The sequence below is a fragment of the Oryctolagus cuniculus genome, chromosome 1 (genome assembly GCF_964237555.1).
Source record: "Oryctolagus cuniculus chromosome 1, mOryCun1.1, whole genome shotgun sequence".
Taxonomy (NCBI): domain Eukaryota; kingdom Metazoa; phylum Chordata; class Mammalia; order Lagomorpha; family Leporidae; genus Oryctolagus; species Oryctolagus cuniculus.
Window position 1 is genome coordinate 163,476,924 of NC_091432.1, and position 24,985 is coordinate 163,501,908.

At 43.2% G+C, this 24,985-nt stretch overlaps 1 protein-coding gene across 14 annotated transcripts in view; it reads left to right on the plus strand.

The window, feature by feature from the left end:
• LOC138844174 (uncharacterized) overlaps positions 1-24,985 on the plus strand; it is a 411,900-nt gene that overhangs the window by 216,386 nt on the left and 170,529 nt on the right. For all 14 annotated transcript variants that reach the window (XR_011379722.1, XR_011379723.1, XM_070051340.1 and 11 more), the window contains 2 exons: positions 1,876-1,966; positions 23,313-23,366. The gene's annotated coding sequence lies outside the window, so the exon portion shown is untranslated. The remainder of the gene's footprint in view (positions 1-1,875; positions 1,967-23,312; positions 23,367-24,985) is intronic.

The following is a 24,985-nucleotide window of genomic DNA, read 5'->3' on the forward strand; positions in this document are numbered from 1 at the left end:
GGTAACACAAATACTCCTTTTACCTAAGGCTGGATTAGATTTTCACTCTGAATTAGATCCTCCTGGCTGCCCACCCACTAAGCATTTTCTTGTTTTTGTTTTCAGTACCAGACTCCAGGTCTTAGGTGGTCAGATAGCAATGAGTCAGGAAATGAACGTGAACCAGTGAAAGAAACATGGTGGTTCTACTTCTTGGATCTAGGGTGGCCGTGTGACATGCTTCTGGCCAATAAGAAGTCAGCAGAATTTGCTGTATGATGCTCCTACTAGAGACTTCATTTTATTTTCTAAAAGATTTATTTTATTTATTTGAAAGGCAGAAAGAGTGAGCGAGTGAGCATATCTCCCACCTGCTGATTCATTCCCTAAATAGCTACAAGGACCAGGGCTGGGCTAGGCTAAGCTAGGAGCCAGCAGCTTCAATCAGCCATTCCACATGTGTGCAGGGCCTCAAAGACTTGGGCCATCTTCTGCTTTCCCAGGCCCATTAGCAGGGAGCTGGATTGTAAGTGGAGCAGCTGCAGCCAGAACTTGAACCAGTGCCCATATTGAATGCCATCGTTGCAGGCAGGGGCTTAACCAATACACTGCAATGCTGGCCCCTACAAGAGGCTTTTAAAATGAGACAAGTTCACCTGACATGTACTCTTTGCCTGTAATCTTTTTTTCCTATCTATAATGTGAACATGATAGTGATATCATATTTTTATTCATTATAACCTGGCACACCACTCTGATTATTTTTCCTTGACATTAGTTTGTGTCCTTTGGCTTCTCTTTTCCTGTGGCCCTGATTTTGTAATATTTCTTTTCATAAGGAGCAGAGGAAGTTTTTAGTCTTATAAAATGGTTGGTTAGTTTGCTTATAATTATTGGTAGACAGTAACCATAAAAATAGACCTTGTGACTTCAGTAGAGGTGGACTCCATCTTTGTATTACTGATCAAGACTGTGTGCTACAATCTCAAGAATTCTGTTAGATTCAATTTCACATGATTACCCTCCCCTCCCAATTCGTGGTGTATCTATGAGGGCATCAGTACATTATAAAGTTTGTTCCTGAAAAGGGAGGCTTCTTTTTTTTATTTCTTATTTTTTTGACAGGCAGAGTGGACAGTGAGAGAGAGAGAGACAGAGAGAAAGGTCTTCCTTTTCCTTTGGTTCACCCTCCAATGGCCGCTGTGGCTGGCGCACCGTGCTGATCCGAAGCCAGGAGCCAGGTACTTCTCCTGGTCTCCCATGGGGTGCAGGGCCCGAGCACTTGGACCATCCTCCACTGCCCTCCCTGGCCACAGCAGAGAGCTGGACTGGAAGAGGAGCAGCCAGGACTAGAACCTGGGGTGCCGGCGCAGCAGGTAGAGGATTAGCCTAGTGAGCCATGGCACCGGGCCACGGCGCCGGCAAGGGAGGCTTCTTGTTTAACTGTTGATAAGGATCCAACCATGTAATCTGCTTATAATTTAATACACATTTGATGACTAGCAGTAAACCCTATGAGCTGATTTCTGGTAATGGATTTTTGAAGCCATGTTCATCCAGTAGTGGATGCCATAGGACACATTTGTATTTTACTGTACCTTCTGACTTGCATCTCTGTGTTACTGTATTCTGTGGGTTGGCATTGTAAGCTGTTGGAGAACACCTGACAGTTGCTTCTATACCAAGATGGCTGGAAACAACTGGACACAGTAATGACTGCAAATCACATACATATATCTTTCTGATTCTAAACAATTTCTTTGCCTATGATGACTTCCCTTTCTTCAGACCCCCAGAATGAAGTTGGCAGGAGCCACCTGACAGCAGGTGAGGTAGAAATCGACACCAGCCTGAACAGATTACAGCTAACATATTGTGCTGTTGCGCATTCCACAGTGACTTGTGACATGTTGACACCAAGACAGGACCCTTCCCAAGACCTTGGAAGTGACCTGTTTGTATGAGCTTAAGCTTCATTAGTTTCTGGGTAAGTTTGCCTTGGTTTAAATATGAACTATAGACATATCAGCCTTTCTGTTACTGACCTAATTAGTATCAGGAAAAACAAATTTCAGTCCTGCTTTTTTTCTCACAGGAGGCACCTAGGCTTAGAGAGTCAGGGCAAATGACAAAATCCAGATTATTTTTTATTACTATGGCAGTATATGTTAGGATTGGAGGTAAGGATCTATGTTGTAGCGAAGTATATATGTACATATTTAGATAAAATGTGAGCATAGAAGAAACAAGTTATTCTGTCTGATGAAGACAACTGATTTTGAAAAAAGGTGCATTTAAACACCTAAGAAGGAGGTACCTTTCTTTGAAGGGAGGAGAGAACTTCCACTTTGACTATGGCCTTGTCTAAATAAGATCGGAGTTGGCAAACTCAAGAGGCTTCCATAGCCCTGGAAACTCATGACAAGAGCCTCGGGTGATTACTGACACCATAAACAAGAGTGTCAATTTGTTAAGTCAACAACAGGAGTCACTGTGCACTTAGTCCCCATGTAGGATCTCTGTCCTTAATGTGTTGTACTATGTGAATTAACGGTATAACTAGTACTCAAACAGTACTTTATACTTTGTGTTTCTGTGTGGGTGCAAACTGTTGAAATCTTTACTTAGTATATACTAAATTGATCTTCTGTATATAAAGATAATTGAAAATGAATCTTGATGAAGAATGAGATGGAAGAGGGAGTGGGAGATGGGATGGTTGCAGGTGGGAGGGAGGTTATGGGGGGAAAAAGCTGCTATAATCCAAAAGTTGTGCTTTGGAAATTTATATTTATTAAATAAAAGTTAAAAAAAAAACGAAAAAAAGGTGCATTTAAATTATCTACTGCTGTGAAACCATCCCAAATGCAATGGCTTAAAATAAAAACTGTTCTCTGTTATGATTCTGTGGGTTGACTAAGCTCATCTAGGAAGTTCTGCTGCTACATGTGACGTCAGGGGCCTCAGTGGAGCCAGTACTTCTGTGGTGATTCACTGACATGGTTGGCACTCGCTGCTGTAAGCTGGGAGCCTTGGCCGTAGTCTTCCTTTATGTGGTTTGTCCATGTTGTGTGGGCTTCTTCTATCATAATTTATGAGGGTCTCCAAGATAGAGTTTAGGGGAAAACATGGAAATTTTAATTCTTGCAGGGCCCAATATTAGAAAGTTGGAAGTACCATTTTACATGGATCAAAGGAAATCACAGCTCAATCTAGATTCAAGGGGAGGAGATTGTTCTTGTCATGGGATGAGTTGCAAATAACTTGTGGTCAACACAGAAAGCAAAGGAATTCAGAGTTTTACATTCATGTAGGTTTGTCATTTGACATCTGGATTATAAAAATAGAAATAAGCAAAAACAGGGAGACAGTGCCTAACCCACAGTAAGTGCTTAAAAATTGTTTGTTGACTTAAACTTTATGACTTTTAACAGATGTAATTTTATATTTTATGTTCTCCAAAATATTTGCTCTTCCAAATAGTCTTTCCTAGTCTTACCATGTACATCAAAATCCTATGCTTTGATTGAACAATTCTGGGGCCAGGCAGCTAGCCTAGTAGCTAAGATTCTGGCTAAGACACCTGCCGATGTCCCACATCAGCGGGGTTGGATAGGATACCTAGCTGCAGGTCCTGATTCCCAGTTCAGTGGTGGTTCAAGTAACTGAGTTCCTACTAACCATGTGGGAGACCTGGATTAAATTCTTGGATCTTAGCTTTGGCATAGTACAGTCCTGGTCCTTGTGGGCATTTGGGGAGTGAACTAGCAGAAAGGAATTCTTTAGTTTTGTCTGTCTCTGTGTCTGTTTCTCTACTTGTCAAATAAATTAAATAAATGAAAATTTAAAAAAAGAAAATTGCTTACTGTGCTGAGAGATCATTTGTCTGTGATCTTGACTTGGCTAACTCTGTGACATTTGGGTTTCATGGAATTATTTAGAGTTCCACTGCTTTCTTTTCTACTTTCTTTGCTTAATAGGCATTTTTTATTGTTGGCAGCAGGAAAGATGGACTCTGTAAATGAGGTTTACTCTAGTCTGTAGGCTTAAGTGTATTTTTCCAGTCTGAGACAATCTTTTAAAAGAGGTGACCAATTATAGAGCAAAAGGCATATACCCAACCATAGCACATGTTCACTCTACACCTCAGTATTTCTACTGACAATTAAGAGTGGAGAGGAACTAATTTAGAAAAAAAAAGTTGAGAAGGTAGAAGGGAAGGAATAAGGGTCTTATTTCTCCACATGAAATATTAGCTTGAGAGCAAGAAGAAGCCAGGAGAACCATAAAGATGAGGTGGGAATAAAAACCCTTGATGCATGCACAACTCACTTGGGATTAAAACCTAAGGCCATCCTGGAACCTGATATAACCATGTATGCCATAATCTAAAGCCTTGTCAACATTTTGCAGGTGCACACCACATGACCAGGTGGGGAAAAAAGAGGTGAAGCCAACTGGGAAGAGATATGTCAGTTTCATCTTCATAATACATACATCCCAAGGTGCATGTGTACATCTGTTTTCTATTCAGAACTTTTTACTAGTAGCTTTACCAAAACTGGAGCAGACAGTTCTGTGACTTAAGGAGACCATATGTTTACCAGGAGTTGGAGAGATGTGGTAGTGTTGCTGAGGAACCTCTGAGGGTGGTTGGGGACCAAGAGGAAGAACCTCTTGAGACGTAGGCAATACCCAGCTTTGAGGTTGGGCCACCTAAACAGTCATATGCTTCTTGGCTATGCAAAATCTTTAGAGAGTCCAAAAAATTTTGAAGTCCTAGATTTTTTAAAAATTGTTTTGAAGCTGATTGCATTTTGGACACAACTGAAGTGCTTTCCTGATGTGGAACAGAGGAACAGATGGAAAATCATTGAATTCTAGAGCTGGAAGGGACTTTAGAGTCATTCATTCCAGATCTTCATTGACAGGCAAGTCTCTGAAGACCTTGTGTGTCAAATCAGTTATTGGATCTGCCCAAGGTTACAGAGTTTGTATTAGCGGCATCCTAAAGACCCATATTCATTGTCTCAAACCAGTGTTCTTTAATGAGGCGTATACAACTCTTAGGAAGCAAAAGCCAGCTTGAATGTGCTAAAACCCCTCTCATTCTGGATTCCTGGGCCACTGTCTTGCCCCTCATGCTCAAAACTGCCTTGTGTTTGTCCAGGTATCTTTGTTGAAGTTCACATTCCCATTCTTCTTATTATGAAGTAACACATGTCATGGTTATACTGCTTGCTGGAGGCCTCTCTTAGTGGTTGGACCATGCTGGGATTTCCTTGATTTTTCCTCCTGAGTGCCATTTTCCCATTTTTGTAAAGTGATGCCTGGATCTCCTTGCATAATTCACCAGTGCACCCATCAGGTTGCCCCTGAGCTCTTTATTTGCTTTCCTTCATTTATCTAGTTGTTCACTGAAGAAGGCTTTGTTGAGGACTCATTTTAGGCAGGGCACTATGACAGATGCTATAGGGCTGATATATGCAATAGTTACGAACCCTGAAGTTAAGAAACAAGTTGTTTGCTAAAGTCAAAGATATAACACCACTTTTAAAAGGTTAAGACTGTTTAGCCAAAAAAGATGAGTGGAGTTTGGTCTTGTAGCTGATACTTCTTACCTGGCTCTTAGAACTTGGGAAAGACTTGGCTGTGGAAGAGGGAGGAGGCTCTGAAAGTAAAGTGCCCCTTTACCTTTATTTCATTTTCTTATTCAGAGGCCAGAGCCTCAAAGACAAGGATGTCTGCTGTTGCTGCTGTCCCTATGAGCAATTCACCCACATCCTTCACTGAGATAATCATTTTTCATATCTTCCCTTTTTCTTATTTTCTACCATCTTTGATTTTTTTAAAATTTTTTTATTTTTATTTTTTTGACAGGCAGAGTGGACAGTGAGAGAGAGAGACAGAGAGAAAGGTCTTCCTTTTTGCTGTTGGTTCACCCTCCAGGGGCCACCACAGCTGGCATGCTGTGGCCGGCGCACCGCGCTGATCCGAAGGCAGGAGCCAGGTACTTATTCTGGTCTCCCATGGGGTGCAGGGCCCAAGGACTTGGGCCATCCTCCACTGCACTCCCTGGCCACAGCAGAGAGCTGGCCTGGAAGAGGGGCAACCGGGACAGAATCCGGCGCCCCGACCGGGACTAGAACCCGGTGTGCCGGTGCCGCAAGGTGGAGGATTAGCCTATCGAGCCATGGCGCCAGCCTTGATATTTTGATTAAAGAAGAAACTGGCAAACAAATGAGCTGTGTGTTTAAGACTTTCCATCTTACTATCCACAGAGTATGTAGAAGTCCCTTAATGAAAGGAAAAGGGACAGTCACTGCCTTAGAAATGACAAAGCAGTCTTTCCCTTGGCAGCCTCTCCTGTTGCATTGTCTGAGGCTTTCCTGTGTTCTGCTTTGTTGTATTTATCTTAATCTTGCATCTTATGTTCTTGAGCATCTAGCAAACTTAGTGACACAAGACTGCTTCTCGAGCCTGCTCCAGGGAGCTCCTTCTTTATCCGGCCTCAGTGAATTCAGAAGACCCCATTTTGCATGTCCTGGAGGGACACCCAGATGAAGGCTTCAAGTGCTTCAAGGGAGGAGCGGGCCCCTGACATGTGCTTGTTCTTTTGGCAGAGCTGAGCTGATATGAGCCTTTGTCAAGGCTGCTTTTTTATGACTCCCTCTAGACAGCTTGAAAAGAGATGAAAAGGTTTATTGGATCTGAAGAAGAAAGTGGTCAGGAAGGAGACCGTGAGGTGATGGGGCTCTTGCAGATCTCAAGTTCCCTTCTGATTTCTCGTAAGGCAGGACTGTTTTTGTGAGCCAAGTAAGCTGTGTGAGTTTTATTTGTATTCTTTCTGGCTTTTTCACTCACTTTTGCTCTCTCTCAGAACCATCTCTCTGAAATCTCTTTGGAAGCTATTACTTTTGTTTGTGGGGACGTACTGTCTCCCTGTGAACCACTCCTTAGGTATTCAAATACTGGCCATCTCCTTAGCCTTGTGCTTTTGGAGACCTTCCTGAAGAGTTTGCTTTCTCCTAGACTGGAACCAATTCAGCTGGTGAGTGGGGCAATTTTGGGAACACAGTTTATCTCAAATCTCTCAAAATAAGGTCATTTTCTGTCTTGAGAACTGACGTTGTTGTGGGGAGCAGCTCGGACTGGACTGAGTTACTGGAATTAAGACTTATTCTATGCATCTGCTCTCCCACAATATGGCGCTGGGAGAGAAGTAAACAGCTTCCGCACAGCTGCCTCCAGTTCAACCAATAAACTGTAGGACTTGCTCCTGATTGGAGGAGAGCAGCATACTCGGCGTGTGGGCAGCCGAGTTGGGACTGGCGGAGGAGGACTATAAAGGAGGAGAGAGACGGCATGCACCAGGAACGTCTAAGGGGAACATCTAGCTGAAGGAACACCTGTGCAGCCCCCCGAGAAAGCCGGCCGGCGGTGTGCCGCTCCCCTGCGGAAGTGGGGAATGTGGCAGGGGGAACTGCCCTTCCACGGAGGTGGAAGGGATAGTAGCCAACCCGGGAAGAACCAGCAGCAAACCCGGGGAGGGCCGAGCAGACGAAAGAACAGCGCAGGGTCCTGTGTCGTTCCTCCACGAAGAGGGGGAGCGACATAATGGTGCCGTGACTCGGATAGGAAACCTAGGACGGATAGGAAACTTAGGAGGGAAGAAACTGGAAGAAATGGGAAAATATCGGAGAGAGAGACTAGCAAACAGCCTAGGGAAAAGCCGGACGAAAGAGGTGCCGGAGGAAGCTGTTGAAAGCCTAGGCATAGACTCAGATACAGACTACGGGGGGAAGCTGGGAGAAATCTCTAAGGTCGAAAGCGAAAGTGAAAGCTAGAACAAACAGACTCGGATGCGGACTGTGGGGAGAGGCCAGGAGAAATGAGAGGAGTATTGTTGGAGGAAAGCTTGGGGAAACATACCGGGTAGAGAAAAATGTTAGGGAAATTGAAGCCACGGGGGGCAGGCCAAGGCGGAAACGAAAGCCACTTTGGGATTCTCAAGTTAGCCCGGGAATGGGGGGCGAAAAGTTGAAACCAGAAGCTGAAACGTAAGCCAGATTGGGATCCGTCTGATTAGCCCGGGGAGCAAAGGACGGGAAGCCAAACCGTGGGGCGGAGACGTATGCTGGGTTGAATTCGCCAGGCTAGCCCGGGGAACTTAGATTGAATGCTAGTGGCGGACACGTAAGCTACGCTGTGTTACTCGCGGAAGCCGCCGCGTGCAGAGAGAGCACAGGGCGTGAATAGATAGGGAACGGGGCTGGCATGAGGCCGTGGTGCAGACGCGAAGGGCGTGGAGACCGCGGAGCGCGCGAAGCCAAGCCGCGCAAAGCCAGGAAGCTGCGCAGATGAGAGAGGCGCGGGCTGAAGCGGCTCAGCCGGGAAGCCGCCGAGAAGCAGCCTCGGGGCAGGCAGCGGGAAGCTGCGGGGATAAGAGAAACAGAAGTTTAGAAGTAAGATGAGAGAAATAGGAATGCTGGAAGATAGAAGTAAAATGGGAGAAATAGGAATGCCCGGAGATAGAGAAATAGAGAAATAGAAAGGCCTCCCCTCAACATGGCAATGAGAAAGCTTGGATTCGGTCTGCCTGATTAAGTGAGGCGATGAGCACCTGCGGCGGCTAGCAGCTTATGCGCCGCAGGTCACTGAAGACAGGCACAAATTAACATCAGTAAGGCTTCCCCACAATACAACAATTAGGAGGCTTGGATTCGGTCTGCCTGATTAAGGCGGTAAGCACCAGCAAGCAGCTCGACCAGAGTATGAGCTGCAGGTCACCGAAGATAGGCACGAACCAACACTAATAAGTCTCCCCCACAATACGGCAATGAAAAGCTTGGATTCGGTCTGCCTGATTAAGGCGGTAAGCGCCAGCAGGCGGCTCGACCAGAGTATGAGCCGCAGGTCACCGAACACAGGCACGCATCAGCACCTAAAAACCTCCTCACAACATGGCGAAGAGAGGACCCGGATTCGGTTTGCCTGATTGATAGGACTTGTAAGAACCTGTGGCAACTCTAGCAAGTAGAGCAGAGTGTGTGCCGCGGGACACCGAAGACAGGCGCGTATCAATGCCAAAAATAAAAAGAAAGGGGGATCTGTGGGGAGCAGCTCGGACTGGACTGAGTTACTGGAATTAAGACTTATTCTATGCATCTGCTCTCCCACAATATGGCGCTGGGAGAGAAGTAAACAGCTTCCGCACAGCTGCCTCCAGTTCAACCAATAAACTGTAGGACTTGCTCCTGATTGGAGGAGAGCAGCGTACTCGGCGTGTGGGCAGCCGAGTTGGGATTGGCGGAGGAGGACTATAAAGGAGGAGAGAGACGGCATGCACCAGGAACGTCTAAGGGGAACATCTAGCTGAAGGAACACCTGTGCAGCCCCCCGAGAAAGCCGGCCGGCGGTGTGCCGCTCCCCTGCGGAAGTGGGGAATGTGGCAGGGGGAACTGCCCTTCCACGGAGGTGGAAGGGATAGTAGCCAACCCGGGAAGAACCAGCAGCAAACCCGGGGAGGGCCGAGCAGACGAAAGAACAGCGCAGTGTCCTGTGTCGTTCCTCCACGAAGAGGGGGAGCGACAGTTGTGACTCAGCTTATTCATTCATTTGTGCATTCAGTCTTTAGCAAACATATTGACTACCTAAGTAGTTCTGGGCATTTATTGCCCTAGTAACTGAGAATATGATAGTTTTTAAAAAAATAGAAAATATCCTCAACCTCATATGGCAAACGAATAGGCAAGTAAATACCATATAGAGTGTATTAGTTGATAATAAGCTTAGTGGAAAAAAATGAAAGCATAAATGGGGTGAGATGTGCCAGTGTGGGAGGACATTGCAGTCTTATATAAGGCAGTCAGGAAAGTTCCCACTGATGGGAATTCAGGCAGCTGCCCCATGAGGAACTCAGAGAAGAGCATTCTAGGCAGAAGGAATGGAAAGGTCAAGTTTCCTGAGTACAAAGTTTGCTTAGAAGGTTTTAAGATCATCAAGGAGATCTGCATTGCTAGAGTGGAATAAGCAAGGGGACAAAAATACAGAACTAATTGAAGATGATGTCACAGTGAGGAGGCGGTAGGTCTTCAGGGCTTTTGTTAAGGACTTGAGTTTTTGCTTTGAGTAACACAAGAAGCCATTGGCAGGTTTTCTTCAGAGATTTATAGTTTTAAGCTGTTACTTTGTTGTTTTGAGAATAAATTGTGTGGAGAAAAGAAAAGAAGCCATTTGGAAGTGCTAAGAACAAGTTTGGTGGTGTTTTGGACAGGGACGTAGTGGAAAAAGTAGGAAGCTTCTGGATATATCTTGAAGACAGAGACAACAGTATTTGCTGATAGTTTGGATGTGGTAAATTAGGGGAAGACGTGTCAAAAACAGTACTAGGATTTTTGACCCTGAGTAACTGGAAGAATGAATGTGCCATTTACTGAGCAGTGGGTTTTCAGAGTGCAGGGACTTATTGGAAATTAGTTTTGAGTGCATTGTTGGAGATGCATATTAGATGTACAAGATAGTTTGTAGGGAGTTTTATATAAAATAGGGTTCATGAAAGAGGTTAAAGATGCAGATACAATTTTGGAATATGTCAGTTTATAAGTGCTGTTTAAAGAAAAAAAAAAACTAGCTGAAATCACCAAGGAATTCTGGGTAGTAAGCCCTAGGATACCTCAACATTTAGAATGTATGAAGAGAACAGGGAACCAACAAAGACCAATGAGAGGAAGTAGATAGTCAAATAACCAAGAGAATAGTGTTAAAACCAAGGGAAAGGGTGTGATTAACTGAGTACTGCTAAGGGTGTGATTAACTGAGACTCTAAGAATAATAGAAATGTGGAGGAAACAAATGAAACAGATGATTCAGAGAGAAAAAGAGGTAAGGGGAGATATCATATCTATGAAATGAGAAGATGGTATTTCAGTGAGGAATGGAAGAAAAATGGTCAGAAAGTAAACTCACGACAGGCAGTAGTAAAATCTAAGTGAAAGGAAAGACATGCAAGATGAAGTCAAGGATTGTTCCTAGAAGTAGGGGAAGGGAGGAAGAGATGGCCACAGGAGAGGATACCTAAGCACATTATAGAACTGGTACAGAAAATTAGAGACTGGCTCAAAGCAATAGGGTTCCATAAAAAGAAATGGAAGTGAGGATTTTTTTTTTTTGGTTCTTGGAATCTTTATTACCTGAATAGTTACAGAAGATGCACCAAGAACCCATTATGAATAGGTGGCTCCAACAGAGCCTTTGGATTACAAAGTCCAAGTATATCTAATAAAAGAATTCAGCTAGAACTCACATGTACAAGAATGCCTTTCTTCTCACTCCAAAAGAGTGACAGTGGCATCTGAATTGCATGCAAGAACCCAATGCTAAAATCCACATAAAATAGCTATCCCTGGGGATGTCACAGCTGGTGGCACTCTCAGAGGGAGAAGACAAGATGCTCTAAAGTTAAGGTCTGCTTCCTCATCCAAGTTTGACTGGTAAAGGAGAAAGAATAGCAACAGGATTCATTTATGAACAAGTATGTTTCTCAAGAAATCTCCTGAGCCACTTGGGAAACAGAATCATGGAAAAGACTGCCCTTCCCATAATCAAGCAGGTGGGAATTTGGAGCTTTGTAACTCTTAGCTATAACTGCATACAACAGACCAGCTAATGAGTGGGCATTTGGTACAGCAGTTGAGATGGCACTTGGGACACCTGCATCTTTTTCTTTTAAACTTTTATTTAATGAATATAAATTTCCAAAGTACAGCTTATGGATTACAATGGCTTCCCCCCATAACGTCCCTCCCACCCGCAACCCTCCCCTTTCCCATTCCCTCTCCCCTTCCATTCACATGAGGATTCATTTTCGTTTCTCTTTATATACAGAAGATCAGTTTAGCATACATTAAGTAAAGATTTCAACAGTTTGCTCCCACACAGAAACATAAAGTGGAAAATACTGTTTGAGTACTAGTTATAGCATTAAATCTCAATGTACAGCACACTAAGGACAAAGATCCTACATGAGGAGTAAGTGCACAGTGACTCCTGTTGTTGACTTAACAATTTGACACTCTTGTTTATGGCATCAGTAATCACCCTAGGCTCTTGTCATGAGCTGCCAAGGCTATGGAAGCCTTTTGAGTTCACCGACTCTTATCTTATTTAGACAAGGTCATAGTCAAAGTGGAAGTTCTTTCCTCCCTTCAGAGAAAGGTACCTCCTTCTTTGATGACCCGTTCTTTCTTTCCACTGGGATCTCACTTGCGGAGATCTTTCATTTAGGTGTGTGTGTGTTTTTTTTTTTTTTTTCGCTAGAGTGTCTTGGCTTTCCATGCCTAAAATACTCTCATGGGCTTTTCAGCCAGATCTGCATGCCTTAAGGGCTGATTCTGAGGCCAGAGTGCTGTTTAGGACATCTGCCATTCTATGGGTCTGCTGTGTATCTCACTTCCCATGTTGGATCCTTCTCTCCCTTTTTTATTCTATCAGCTAGTATTTGCAGACACTATTCTTGTTTATGTGATCCCTTTGGTTCTTAGTCCTATCATTATGATCAATTGTGAACTGAAATTGATCACTGGGACTAGTGAGATGGCATTGGTACATACCACGTCGATGGGATTGAATTGGAATCCCCTGGTATGTTTCTAACTCTACCGTTTGAGGTAAGTCAGCTTGAGCATGTCCTGAATTGCACATCTCTTCCCTCTCTTATTCCCACTCTTATATTTAACAGTGATCACTTTTCAGTTAAGTTTCAGCACTTAAGAAGAATTGTGTATTGATTACAGTATTCAACCAAAAGTATTAAGTAGAACAAACAAAAAAAATACTAAGAGGGATAACATATCAAGTTGCTCATCACAGTCAGGGTGAGGGCTGATCAAGTCACCGTTTCTCATAGTGTTCATTTCACTTTAACAGGTTTCCTTTTTGGTGCTCAGTTAGTTGTCACCTATTAAGGAGAACAAGTGGTATTTGTCCCTTTGGGATTGGCTTATTACACTCAGCATAATGTTTTCCAAATTCCTAACAGGGATCACTTTTCAGTTAAAATTTAAACACCTAAGAATAATTGTGTGTTAATTACAGAGTTCAACCAATGGTACTAGAACAAAAAAAATACTAAAATGGATAAAGTATTACATCGTACATCAACCGTCAGGACAAGAGCTGATCAAGTCACTGTTTCTCATAGTGTCCATTTCATTTCAACAAGTTTCCCCTTTGGTGCTCAGTTAGTTGTCGCCGATCAGGGAGAACATATGATATTTGTCCCTTTGGGATTGGCTTAATTCACTCAGCATGGTGTTTTCCAAATTCCTCCATCTTGTTGCAAATGACCGGGTTTCGTTGTTTTTGACTGCTGTATAGTATTCTATAGAGTACATGTCCCATAATTTCTTTATCCAGTCTACTGTTGATGGGCGTTTGGGTTGGTTCCAGGTCTTGGCTATTGTGAATTAAGCTGCAATAAACATTAATGTGCAGACAGCTTGTTTGTTTGCCAATTTAATTTCATTTGGTAAATTCCAAGTAGTGGGATGGCTGGGTTGAATGGTAGGGTTATATTCAGGTTTCTGAGGAATCTCCAAACTGACTTCCATAGTGGCTTAACCAATTTGCATTCCCACCAACAGTGGGTTAGTGTCCCTTTTTCCCCACATCCTCCCCAGCATCTGTTGTTGGTAGATTTCTGAATGTGAGCCATTCTAACTGGGGTGAGGTGAAACCTCATTGTGGTTTTGATTTGCATTTCCCTGATTGCTAGTGATCTTGAATATTTTTTCATGTGTCTGTTGGCCATTTGGATTTCCTCTTTTGAAAAATGTCTATTGAGGTCCTTGGCCCGTCTCTTAAGTGGGTTGTTTGTTTTTATCTTATGGAGTTTCTTGATTTCTTTGTAGATTCTGGTTATCAACCCTTTATCTGTTGCATAGTTTGCAAATATATTTTCCCATTCTGTCGGTTGTCTCTTCACTTTCCTGACTGTTTCTTTTGCAGTACAGAAACTTCAATTTGATGCAATCCCAAATGTTAATTTTGGCTTTGACTGCCTGTGCTTCTGGGGTGTTTTCCAAGAAGTCATTGCCGGTACCTATATCTTGCAGGGTTTTTCCAATGCTCTCTAATAATTTGATGGTGTCGGGTCATAGATTTAAGTCTTTAATCCATGTTGAGTGAATTTTTGTCTAAGGTGAAAGGTAGGGGTCTTGCTTCATGTTTCTGCACGTGGGGATTTAAAAAAAAAAACTACAATTTTCCATAGTGGAAGAAACATAAATCTCCATATTACAAAAGTCCAGTTAGTTCCTCAAACCACGGCTATGTCAATTCTACTGATAGAAGTGAAGAGGAAATTCTAAAACCTTCTGGAGAGCAAAACATTTACAAAATGAGAAACTAAGATGGTATTGTTCATTAGCAATGTTGGAATACATCTGGAAGATAAGGGAGCTGTTTTGGAAATACAGAGAGAAAACAATTTCCAATCCTACAGATACTCCTAATCAAGTTTGAGGGTCCAATAAAGAAATTGTCAGATACCTAGGGTATCAAGGAGTACACTCCCCCTGCGTCTGAGAAGCTCCTGGAGGAAGACATGGAGTCCAGGGAACAGAAAATGTAACAGAGCAAAATGATGAGAAGGATTTCAGAATGGTAGGAAGGAAACCCCAGGACAGCTGTTTTGTGGTAGGACTGGAGCACAGTAATTCAGTCTGGAAGAAGAGGGCAAGCAAAAACAAACAAACAAAAAACCTGAAACAACAGCAACAACAAAACAATTTGTGTCATATACTTGAAGGTAAGGAAAACTGTTGAGTGGTTCTGAGAGAATGTAGGAATATTTGGTTCTAAGTCCCTGGAAAGCAAGCAAATACCAGGAAAAGCAAAATGTTGTATGGTAAAAGAAATGTAATTGTTTTTCATACTTGTGACATTAGTGAGCAATATATAGCACTTCTCATTTTCTCTCTCTTGCTCTGGCTATCGCTCTCTCTGTTACTCTGCCTTTCAAATAAATAAAATGAGTCTTAACAAAAAATAACATAGAGGGGAAGGCATTTGATACAAAGGTTAAGATGCTGCTTGGGACACTCACATTGTGTATCAGAGTGCCTAGGTTAGAGCCATGGATCTGGCTCAGATTCCAGCTTCCTGCTGCTGTTCTCTCTGGGAGGCAGTGAGCAGTTGGGTCCCTGACACCCATGTGAGAGCCTGGGATTGTCTTTGCAGCTCCTAGCTTAGCCCTAGCTGTTGCTCACATCTCAGGAGTGAACCAGCAAATGGGAGAATTCTGTCTCTGTCTTTATCTATCTTTCTGTCTCTATGCCCTTCAAATAAATAAAATAAAATAAAGTTTAATAATGCTGTAAATATTAAATGACGATGTAAACCTGTACAGTGCATTGCATCAATGGTGCATGGTAAAACATTAGTGGAGGAATGAGAAATAATGTTGTAAAATAACTAGTCTCCCCTCCCATAATAAGTAGCCAGTATGCTGTAGTTGAAATTGGGAAAAAATACTACAAGCACAGTATTTTAAAATATTTATGAAAAAAGAAAACCAGAGAAACACTTAATAGTGTTGATAGTCATTTCTCAGGAAGAGGATGGTGGTGAGGTAGGGAGGGTAAGTCAGGAAGCTGTTGTTGCTTGCTTTATTTCTTTTAACTTTACTGTGCACACTGATAACAGATAAGTAAGCATTGACTGGGAAAATTAAAAATGAATGAATGAGACACAGAACAGGGGGCTCATAGCATCTCTTTCTTGGGAAGTAGCTGGAAGGAAAGAAGGGGAATCTTCTTCCAGAAGTTGCTGCTTACCCAGGTTCGGTACATTGGGTGACAGGATTTATAAAGGAAACTTCATCATGGGTAACAATGCCCTCCTGTTGCAGTAATCAAAGGCCAGAAGTGATGTTCAAGCTCACATTCACCAGCTCTGTTGGGCATTTTGACATGAATAGCATGATAGCAAACATGATTTGTTTATTCTTTAGGGTTCAAATATTTGGCCTGGATTTTAACACGTGCAATTGCTCCTCTTAAACCATGCTTTTAGCATTTTAAAATATTATGATCTGGATGGGAAAACCAGAACTAACTGAAGTTGAGGAGTCAAGGGGAATTTGTTTACAATCATGCCTCTACTCTGACTCAACCCACATTCTTGGACCTCAATCTTCTGCACATTCTTCTTGACTTCAGAGAAAGAAGTTATACCTCCATGTCTGGAGACCACGAGGTGGCCAGATGATTGGGCTCTTTGGGGTGTTGATTTACCTCTTAGCTATGGGGGAAGTAAACTCCTATAATGCCCTAGAATATGTATGGAAAGCAGAATCCTGTGAAACTCAAAAGCTAAGTGAGCATTCTTAACTCCCTGTACCCCTTGTAAACCAACATGCTCGATTCACGTTTTTATTATATGTGATACATTTGGGTTGAAGAAACTTGACTCTTTTAGCAGCTCTTTTATTGCTAGGTGTTACACTTGGCTCTTGTAAGAGGTCCCCACAATATGTTTCTTGACACCTGGCATATTTCTGATAGATGGTTAAAAGCCAACATCTTTGTAGACTCTGTTATGATGCTTTTGGAGAATATATGTGTAATTGATAGGACCGTAGATGGATATGGTTAGATAGCCAGTGTACCCTGATGATTCCTGTTTCACCATAAATTGTAGTTCAGAGACATGGTAAATAAGGTAATGTGGTGATCTCCTATGTGTAAATATGTGTAAGTGTGTGTGCTCTCATATATACCTGTTTAAGAGTAAACATGTACACACTTAAGACAAAGATAAGAAGAAAATCCATAAAATTGCTAGAGTGAACCAAAAGTGAAAGCTTTAGGCATACAAAAGGAGAAAGAGATTAGAAGTCAGAGGATCTGTGTTAAAAGGTGAAGGTGGAGCCTATTTGTGGAGTTGCAAGTGTTTTTCTTTAATTACCTTCTGCATGTAAACTTTCAGAGGGAAGGAAGTGACATATTCAAGTCAAATAGTTAACTAGAGACCGAGTTGAAACTAGGTCATAATTTTCATAGCCTCTTGGTCCATTATCCTTTGCAGTTTGTTCTGTTGCTTGCATAGTCTAGTAATAAGAGTCAGAGATGGTGATCATGGAGTTCAGGATATGGATAGATTGGATCAGGCCTTACTGTGACTGGCATGAACAGAGTTGACATGGAGAAGGGGTAAAAAGGTTAAGGATGGATTCCAGCAGGAATGACCTGTCATCCACTAGAATTCAGTTTGGGATCTAAACAGATTAGAAACAACTGAACATAAAAAGAGGTTTATCTTTAATTTATCAGTCTTAGGTGTAAATCTCTACCAAGTGGTAGCGAAGGAAAAATGGATTGTAGTAATTTTTTTTTTTTGACAGGTAGAGTTACACAGTGAGAGAAAGAGACAGAGAGAAAGGTCTTCCTTTTCTGTTGGTTCTCCCCCCCATATGGCTGCTACGGCCGGCGCACTGCGCCGATCCTAAGCCAGGAGCCAGGTGCTTCCTTCTGGTCTCCCATGTGGGTGCAGGGCCCAAGTACTTGGGCCATCCTCCACTGCCTTCCCGGGTCACAGCAGAGAGCTGGACTGGAAGAGGAGTGACCAGGACAGAATCCGGCGTCCCAACCGGGACTAGAACCCGGTGTGCCTGCACCGCAGGCGGAGGGTTAGCCTAGTGAACCGTGGCGCCAGCAGATTGGTAGTAATTTCAAAAATCACTAATTTTGTCTCAAAAGTAATGATGTTGTAGTAAATAAGATAGAATTTTCAAGAATTAACTTAAGATTAAGTTAAGTTAAGATTGGTGAGTAGTGTTGTGTCTGGTATGAGACCCTCCCCAAAACAACTCACAAAAGGCAGGCTGGATGCAACAGCAAGAGGATTTATTGCCAGCTAGCTGGGGCTCTTACCAGCACAAAGGACACAGCGCAGTGCTCAGGTAAGAAGCCCCGTCCCTCCCCCTCCCAGCATTTTATACACTCAAGTAAACAAGTACATACATCACTACACACGTAGGTGAGTTCCTTATTCTTTTTATGGCATTTACCTAAATCCATGCATTTTATTGGTGCATTTGAGCAACTCAGGGGCTGGCATCACACAGGAAGTCAGAAGAATCTGAATTCCAGGAATAATTTCACGCCCATACCTTTAGACCTGTCTTATTTCTGGTTTAAAATAAAACCTGTCATGGAGGAACGGTGGTTCTCACAACAGGTCCTAAAAGCTCCTGAGACCAAGATTTAGCTTGACTTTAATATGTTGCCCCATATTTCATATCACTTAACATATTACACACTATTAAGTTTTAACTCCAAATGTACTTAATCTAAACCTAGCCTTTGAATTGATTACTTATAACTGAACTCCACAGTAGTTAAGCCTGAAAAAAACAGATTGAGAAAGGGCATTGTGAGGTCCAGATACCAACCCTTGAGTGAAAGGACCAACATTGTTCAGTGTACTATGTTGTTTGGAGCCCCAGCAGGAAGCAGGGGCCACACAGCCTGGGTGATTGACAGTTTAATCAAGGAAATGTATGCATAGGTGTGGCCGACATGCAGGGAGAGTTACCACTGATGTTGCCACTTCTAGGGACTGGTAATGGTAGAGTCTTTACCATCCTAGACTAGAAAGGGCCAGGGCACAGAACAGTCCTTGGAACCCAGGTCGAGTGGCTCTTGCTATGGTACAGGATTCACGGTGGGAGATATATACATAAGACAGTAGCCACATCAAGGTGATCTGGCAGGAAAGGAGCCAGAGGAAGAAATCCTGACACAAGTCTCATTTTACTCTTCTCTAGAGCTCTCATCTACTACAGGTACCTCCCTTTATCAAACTCAGCAGGAAATGGGAAGACTTTGGGACTCATTGATACCCTCTGTGGGTTAACATCCCAGAGCACACAGCAAAGCAAAGTGGGGTAGAAGGTAAACCTGAAATGGTAAATACAAGATACCCAGGACAGGGATTCTGAGTGACTGTGACATGTTTTTCAGCAACTGTGCATTGATTTGATGTATGGATAGACCTGCTCCTTGAATGCTATGATCTGAATATTTGTTTACCCCCCAAATTCATAGGCTGAAACCTGTTCTCCAATGTAATGGGATTAAAAAATGGGGCCTCTGAAAGGTGACTGAGTTGCAAAAGAATGTGAGCCTGTTTGAAAGTGTATAGATTTCAGTGGAAGCAGGAGAGCTTATTCCCACAGAACCGACTTCTGTAATGTAAGGCCCAATCCTATGGCACTATTTGTGAGTGCAGTAAAATGTGTTATCAGTTAACCTAAGGTTGTCAAGGCAGGAAAACATCTTTACAAGATCCTAAGAAATAGATTAGAATGGAAAACAATTTACATTTTCTATGAAAAACTCATATAACTGCCAAATGAGCAGGAATACTTATTTGAACATTTGATAAATTCTCTTCACGGTGATAAATGATAATAATTTAACTGATGATGTTGGTGTTGATGAGGGGCAGCAGTTGTTGTTACTGTGGGTATAAGGGCCTTACATATTAACACTCCAGTGGGTAGTTGTTCTGCATATAGAGAAACAGGCTGGAGAGGCTAAGCAAGTTGCCTGAGGCCGCTACTATGGTTTCAACACATCCCCTCATGTGTTGGAAAGTTTAACCCCATATTCATTTGTTAATGGTATTTGGAAGTCAGGACCTTGGGAGGGAATTAGGGTTAGATTTGGTCATGAAGGTGGAGCCCCGGTGACTTTGGTGGCTTTACAAGAAAACACAAGAGCCTTGAGCTAACCTACTTACCCACCGCCAGTGTATGATTCAGCCCAGAGGCCCTCACCAGATGATGAACAGATGCTGGTGCCATGCTCTTGGACTTCCCAGTCTCTACAGCTGACTTCCAAGTAAACGTCTATTCTTCAGAAATTACCTGGTCTCAGGTACTTGATTATAGCAGTAGAAAATGTCTTAATACAGTCAGCCAGCCAGTGACTGGTAGAGTCAGGATTCTTAATTCCAGACATGATGATAATTTAGTAAAATAATTGGATAACAAAAGGCCTCTGAACAAAATAAATGCTTGGCCATAGTTTTCTTCTCTGTAGAGTGGAGTTAATGGAACCAACCTCATGACAGATGAGTGGTTAATATTGGTAATATACTAAAGACAAGATCTGACACTTGTTAGGTAACAAAAACAGTTTAGCATAAGAACACAGATTGCTGACTCAAATCTAAGCGTCTACACTGACCTGCATTTACTAGGTACTATAGCTTTAGAAAATAATTTAAGCTATGTTAGTCTTGGTGTTTTCACCTAAAAACAGGGATAAAAGTAGTAAGTAATTCATAAGTTAATTTGTGGATTAAATGAGGTAATATTTATGAATCTCTTAGAAAAGTACATGTGAGTTTTATGCAGTAACCATTTGCTGCTACTAATTCATGAAACCTGTTGAAAAATTCATATTTTTTCCTTTTCTCTTTAGTTATTCATCACTTCATTAAAACTCTGCAAATCTGTTACCTCCCAAGTGACATTTTATAATTCCTGAGGTTAATATTTATTGTGAATTATAGGTACTGTAATTTCTTACATGTTATATTAGGTGCTGTAGTATACTTAGATATCCAGATTCCTTCCCAGAACTGGAATACCCATCTTTCAGCTTTCAGGAGATTTGACTGCTAAAAAGTCAAGTTTGGGCCCGTGCCATGGCTCACTAGGCTAATCCTCCGCCTTGCGGCGCCGGCACACTGGGTTCTAGTCCCAGTCGGGGCGCCGGATTCTGTCCCGGTTGTCCCTCTTCTAGGCCAGCTCTCTGCTGTGGCCAGGGAGTGCAGTGGAGGATGGCCCAAGTCCTTGGGCCCTGCACCCCATGGGTGACCAGGAGAAGCACCTGGCTCCTGGCTTCGGATCAGCGCGATGCGCCGGCAGTCACGGCGGCCATTGGAGGGTGAACCAACGGCAAAAGGAAGACCTTTCTCTCTGTCTCTCTCTCACTGTCCACTCTATCAAAAAAAAAATAAATAAATAAATCAAAATAAAAAATAAAAAAATAGTCAAGTTTTAGTTCCTCTCTGGAATTTACAATGGTTGCAAAAAGTGTCTTATTCAGGCCGGCGCCGCGGCTCACTAGGCTAATCCTCCGCCCAGCGGCGCCGGCACACCAGGTTCTAGTCCCGGTCGGGGCGCCGGATTCTTTCCCGGTTGCCCCTCTTCCAGGCCAGCCCTCTGCTGTGGCCAGGGAGTGCAGTGGAGGATGGCCCAGGTGCTTGGGCCCTGCACCCCATGGGAGACCAGGAAAAGCACCTGGCTCCTGGCTCCTTCCATCGGATCAGCGCGGTGCACCAGCCGCAGCGCACCGGCCGCGGCGGCCATTGGAGGGTGAACCAACGGCAAAGGAAGACCTTTCTCTCTGTCTCTCTCTCTCACTGTCCACTCTGCCTGTCAAAAAAAAAAAAAAAAAAAAGAAAAGAAAAAAAAAGTGTCTTATTCAAGGTCACACCCAATCTTGATGGAATCCCACATCCCATGTGATGATACCCACATCAGTGGTTGCTCCAAGTGGGTGTGGGAGGGCCTGTACTCTGTGCCTCAGTTAGGGACACCTGAATAGTCGTTACAGTTCCAGATAGTCCCATAATATCACCTTAGGTCTCAGCTACAAATGTATCACCATTCAACTTCTTTCTTGGCACCATCTTATTTTCCTTGCTCCTGAACAGGTGTTATTTCTAAGACACCCCTTCACCTCCTGTAAAGTTCTTCCATGTAAACTTCATATTACAGTCTGTTTCCAAAGAACCTGGCCTGTGACTTCAGCCAGGAAGCATCCTAGCAAGTTGCTTCCAAAATAGATTTTGAAGTTGGATCCCCTACCAGCTGGCTATGACTTCTCACTCAGTGGTGGTAGCTAGAGCAATGACAGCCCATGAGAACGCTGATGGAAGTCTCACTGATGTTGACCTCGGGGGAGATACAGGTAGAAGGCAGTGTACTGCTGAAGTGGTAGGTCAAGATCTTGAGAAGTTCATGTATTAGAAGGACTGTGGAACTGGATAGCTCTTGTCAGGGCCTGTGGAAGTACAGGGCAAAAAAAGCAATGGCAGGCTGCTGGTGATTGATTTGCAATTTACGTCAAACATGAGTCAGAGAGCCCCCAGCCACATAGAAAGAGACTCATCTCTCCATAGTTGGAGAACAGAAAAACAGGTGGAAAGAACTTAATTCTCGGTTGTAGTGGTAGCAGAGTGCCAGAGGAATCTAATTTCTCTACTCTGGCAAGTATGCTCTGCCAAGGGTAGGACCTTGAGTTAGGTCTTGAGATACAGCATGGTGATAGTACACTTGAAAATTCTGTATCATCAATTTTCTCCCTGAGCCCTGTGAGTCAACAGAGGGCCCACTCCTCCCTATCATAGTCTTCCTTCCCATTCCCTTCCTTGTTAAGAAGGTGCAGAGTATTTGGATGACAACATGTTGTCTTTGCAGGATATACTTCAGCTGCTTCCTGGCCAACAAATTGATGATTAGGGTCAGGTTACAACATAACCTAGTAGGGAGTTCTCATATTCTAAGGGAAGAAAGGAACTATACTCCGGGAAAATTGTAGAATGTGGCCAACTTCGACCCCTAGGATCCAGGGAAATACGGCTTCTGTGAGTGTCAAAGCAAGGAAATGCAAGGGGGAGTGAGTATCAAATATAGGGGAAGACAAAGGAAGCTTGCTGACGTGGGAGACTGAGAGAGGGTCTGAATTTTGATAGTGCTACCAGGGTAGCAGCTAGAGCTGCTCTTGGAGGTTGGAGAAAGTGACAGTCCATGGTCAGTGAGGCAGAGATGCCAAAATGTCCTGGAAGATGGTGAATGGGAGCATCAAAACACTGGGAGAAGTAGGTATGGTAGAGGGGAAGGTCTGGATTGTAAGTCTAAAAAAGTCCATCAGCCAGCTGTGTTCTGCCTTCGAATGTTACAGACAACGTGCTTACCAAAATGATAAGGAGTACACTGGTGAGAAGGGGCACAGCATTGTTGAGATGCTCAGTGGTTGCTGTCTTCTGAAGCCTTAGCTGATAGAATAGGTGCTGTTATAGAATACAGTTCTGATGAATGTGGGTGATAGGAGCCTAACATATGAAGGGACTTCAAAAAGTTCGTGGGAAAGGGAATGAAAGTTTATTTTGATACAAAAGAGTTTTTGAAATACATGCATATATATATAATCCATGCACAAGTTCATGAAAATGCATGTTATGAAAAAACTGTGGGTAGAGTTAAAATATTTCTACACCAAAATAAACTTACCTTTTCATTCTGTCTTCCACAGACTCTTTGGAGAACACGTATAGTTCAGGGGATGACATTCGCCCATCAGAACAAGGTGGGGAAACTTGATATAATGCATAAAAAGATTGTAATGGCAGGCCGGCGCCGCGGCTCAATAGGCTAATCCTCCGCCTAGCGGCGCTGGCACACCGGGTTCTAGTCCCGGTCGGGGCGCCGGATTCTGTCCCGGTTGCCCCTCTTCCAGGCCAGCCCTCTGCTGTGGCCAGGGAGTGCAGTGGAGGATGGCCCAGGTGCTTGGGCCCTGCACCCCATGGGAGACCAGGAAAAGCACCTGGCTCCTGGCTCCTGCCATCAGATCAGCGCAGTGCGCCGGCCGCAGCGCGCCGGCTGCGGCGGCCATTGGAGGGTGAACCAACGGCAAAAGGAAGACCTTTCTCTCTGTCTCTCTCTCTCACTGTCCACTCTGCCTGTCAAAAAAAAAAAAAAAAAAAAAAAGATTGTAATGGCAGAAGGTGAGCCAAACTCATAGAAGACTATGGAGGTGGTTAATAGAATGCAAAGTCCTTAGGAGCAAAAGTGGGCATCCAATGATAATACTACATAAAAAATATCAAGGAGGACAGTTAAGATTCTGAAAGCAGCTGCTTCAGTAGAACGTCACAATTCCTAACCACACATTCAGAGCTGAGTTAGTTGTTAGGTCTTAATTCAGTGACCTTAGGAGAGGCTAAGTATTCAAGAAGAAAGACTTTCCAACACCAAGACAAAATATACAAATATATATATTTGTGGGGCCAGCACTGTGGCACAGTAGGGTAATCCTCCACCTGTGGTAACAGCATCACATGTGGGCTCTGGTTCTAGTCCCACCTGCTCCTCTTCCAATCCAACTGTCTCCCTGGGAAAGCAGTAGAAGATGGCCCAAACTCTTGGGCCCCTGCACCCAAGTGGGAGACCCTGAAGAAGCTCCTGGCTCCTGGCTTCGGATTGGCTCAGCTCCGGTCATTGCGGCCATTTGGGGAGTGAACCAGCGGATGGAAGACCTTTCTCTCTGTCTCTCCCTCTCACTGTCTGTAACTCTACCTCTCAAATAAATAAATAAAATAATATATATATTTGTATATATAACTGTATGATTATATTCCTAGACATTTGCCAAAGGGACCTGAGGCCATTTGCTTGGGAAAACATGCATTGGAGAAAGGGCATGAGCCAAATATTTTCAAGACTGTTGCCACACAATCCAAATTAACATAGATCTCCAGGTTCCCAAAGCATCATCATTGTCCTGCCGTTCAAATAGTGATGTATCTAAACCAGGTTTTAAATGAGATACTGGCCCAGTTTGGCTCATATTGATCCACCAGGTTCAGGGATAATTTTCTTGGTCTCCAAATGTGTAATTACAGTGGATAACTTTGGCAATTCATAGAACTCTCACATTAGTTCCATGGTTATGTGTTAAAGATTTTTGCAGTGAACATTAGTTTGAGGTCTCTGAATCTGCCCTATACTTGCTCTATGGGATGATAAAGAAAAAAAAAAATGCTGGCACATTTTTGTAGAACTGCAGAGATTAGAGCCAAACATAAAGTCATATTTATTTACTGCTCCAGCACTTGCAAAAAATAAATTATTCTAGAGAGTGACAGTAGATTTCTTTAAGTTCAACTAAGTAGCAACTCCAGTTGCACCTGCTGTATCAGAAGTGGA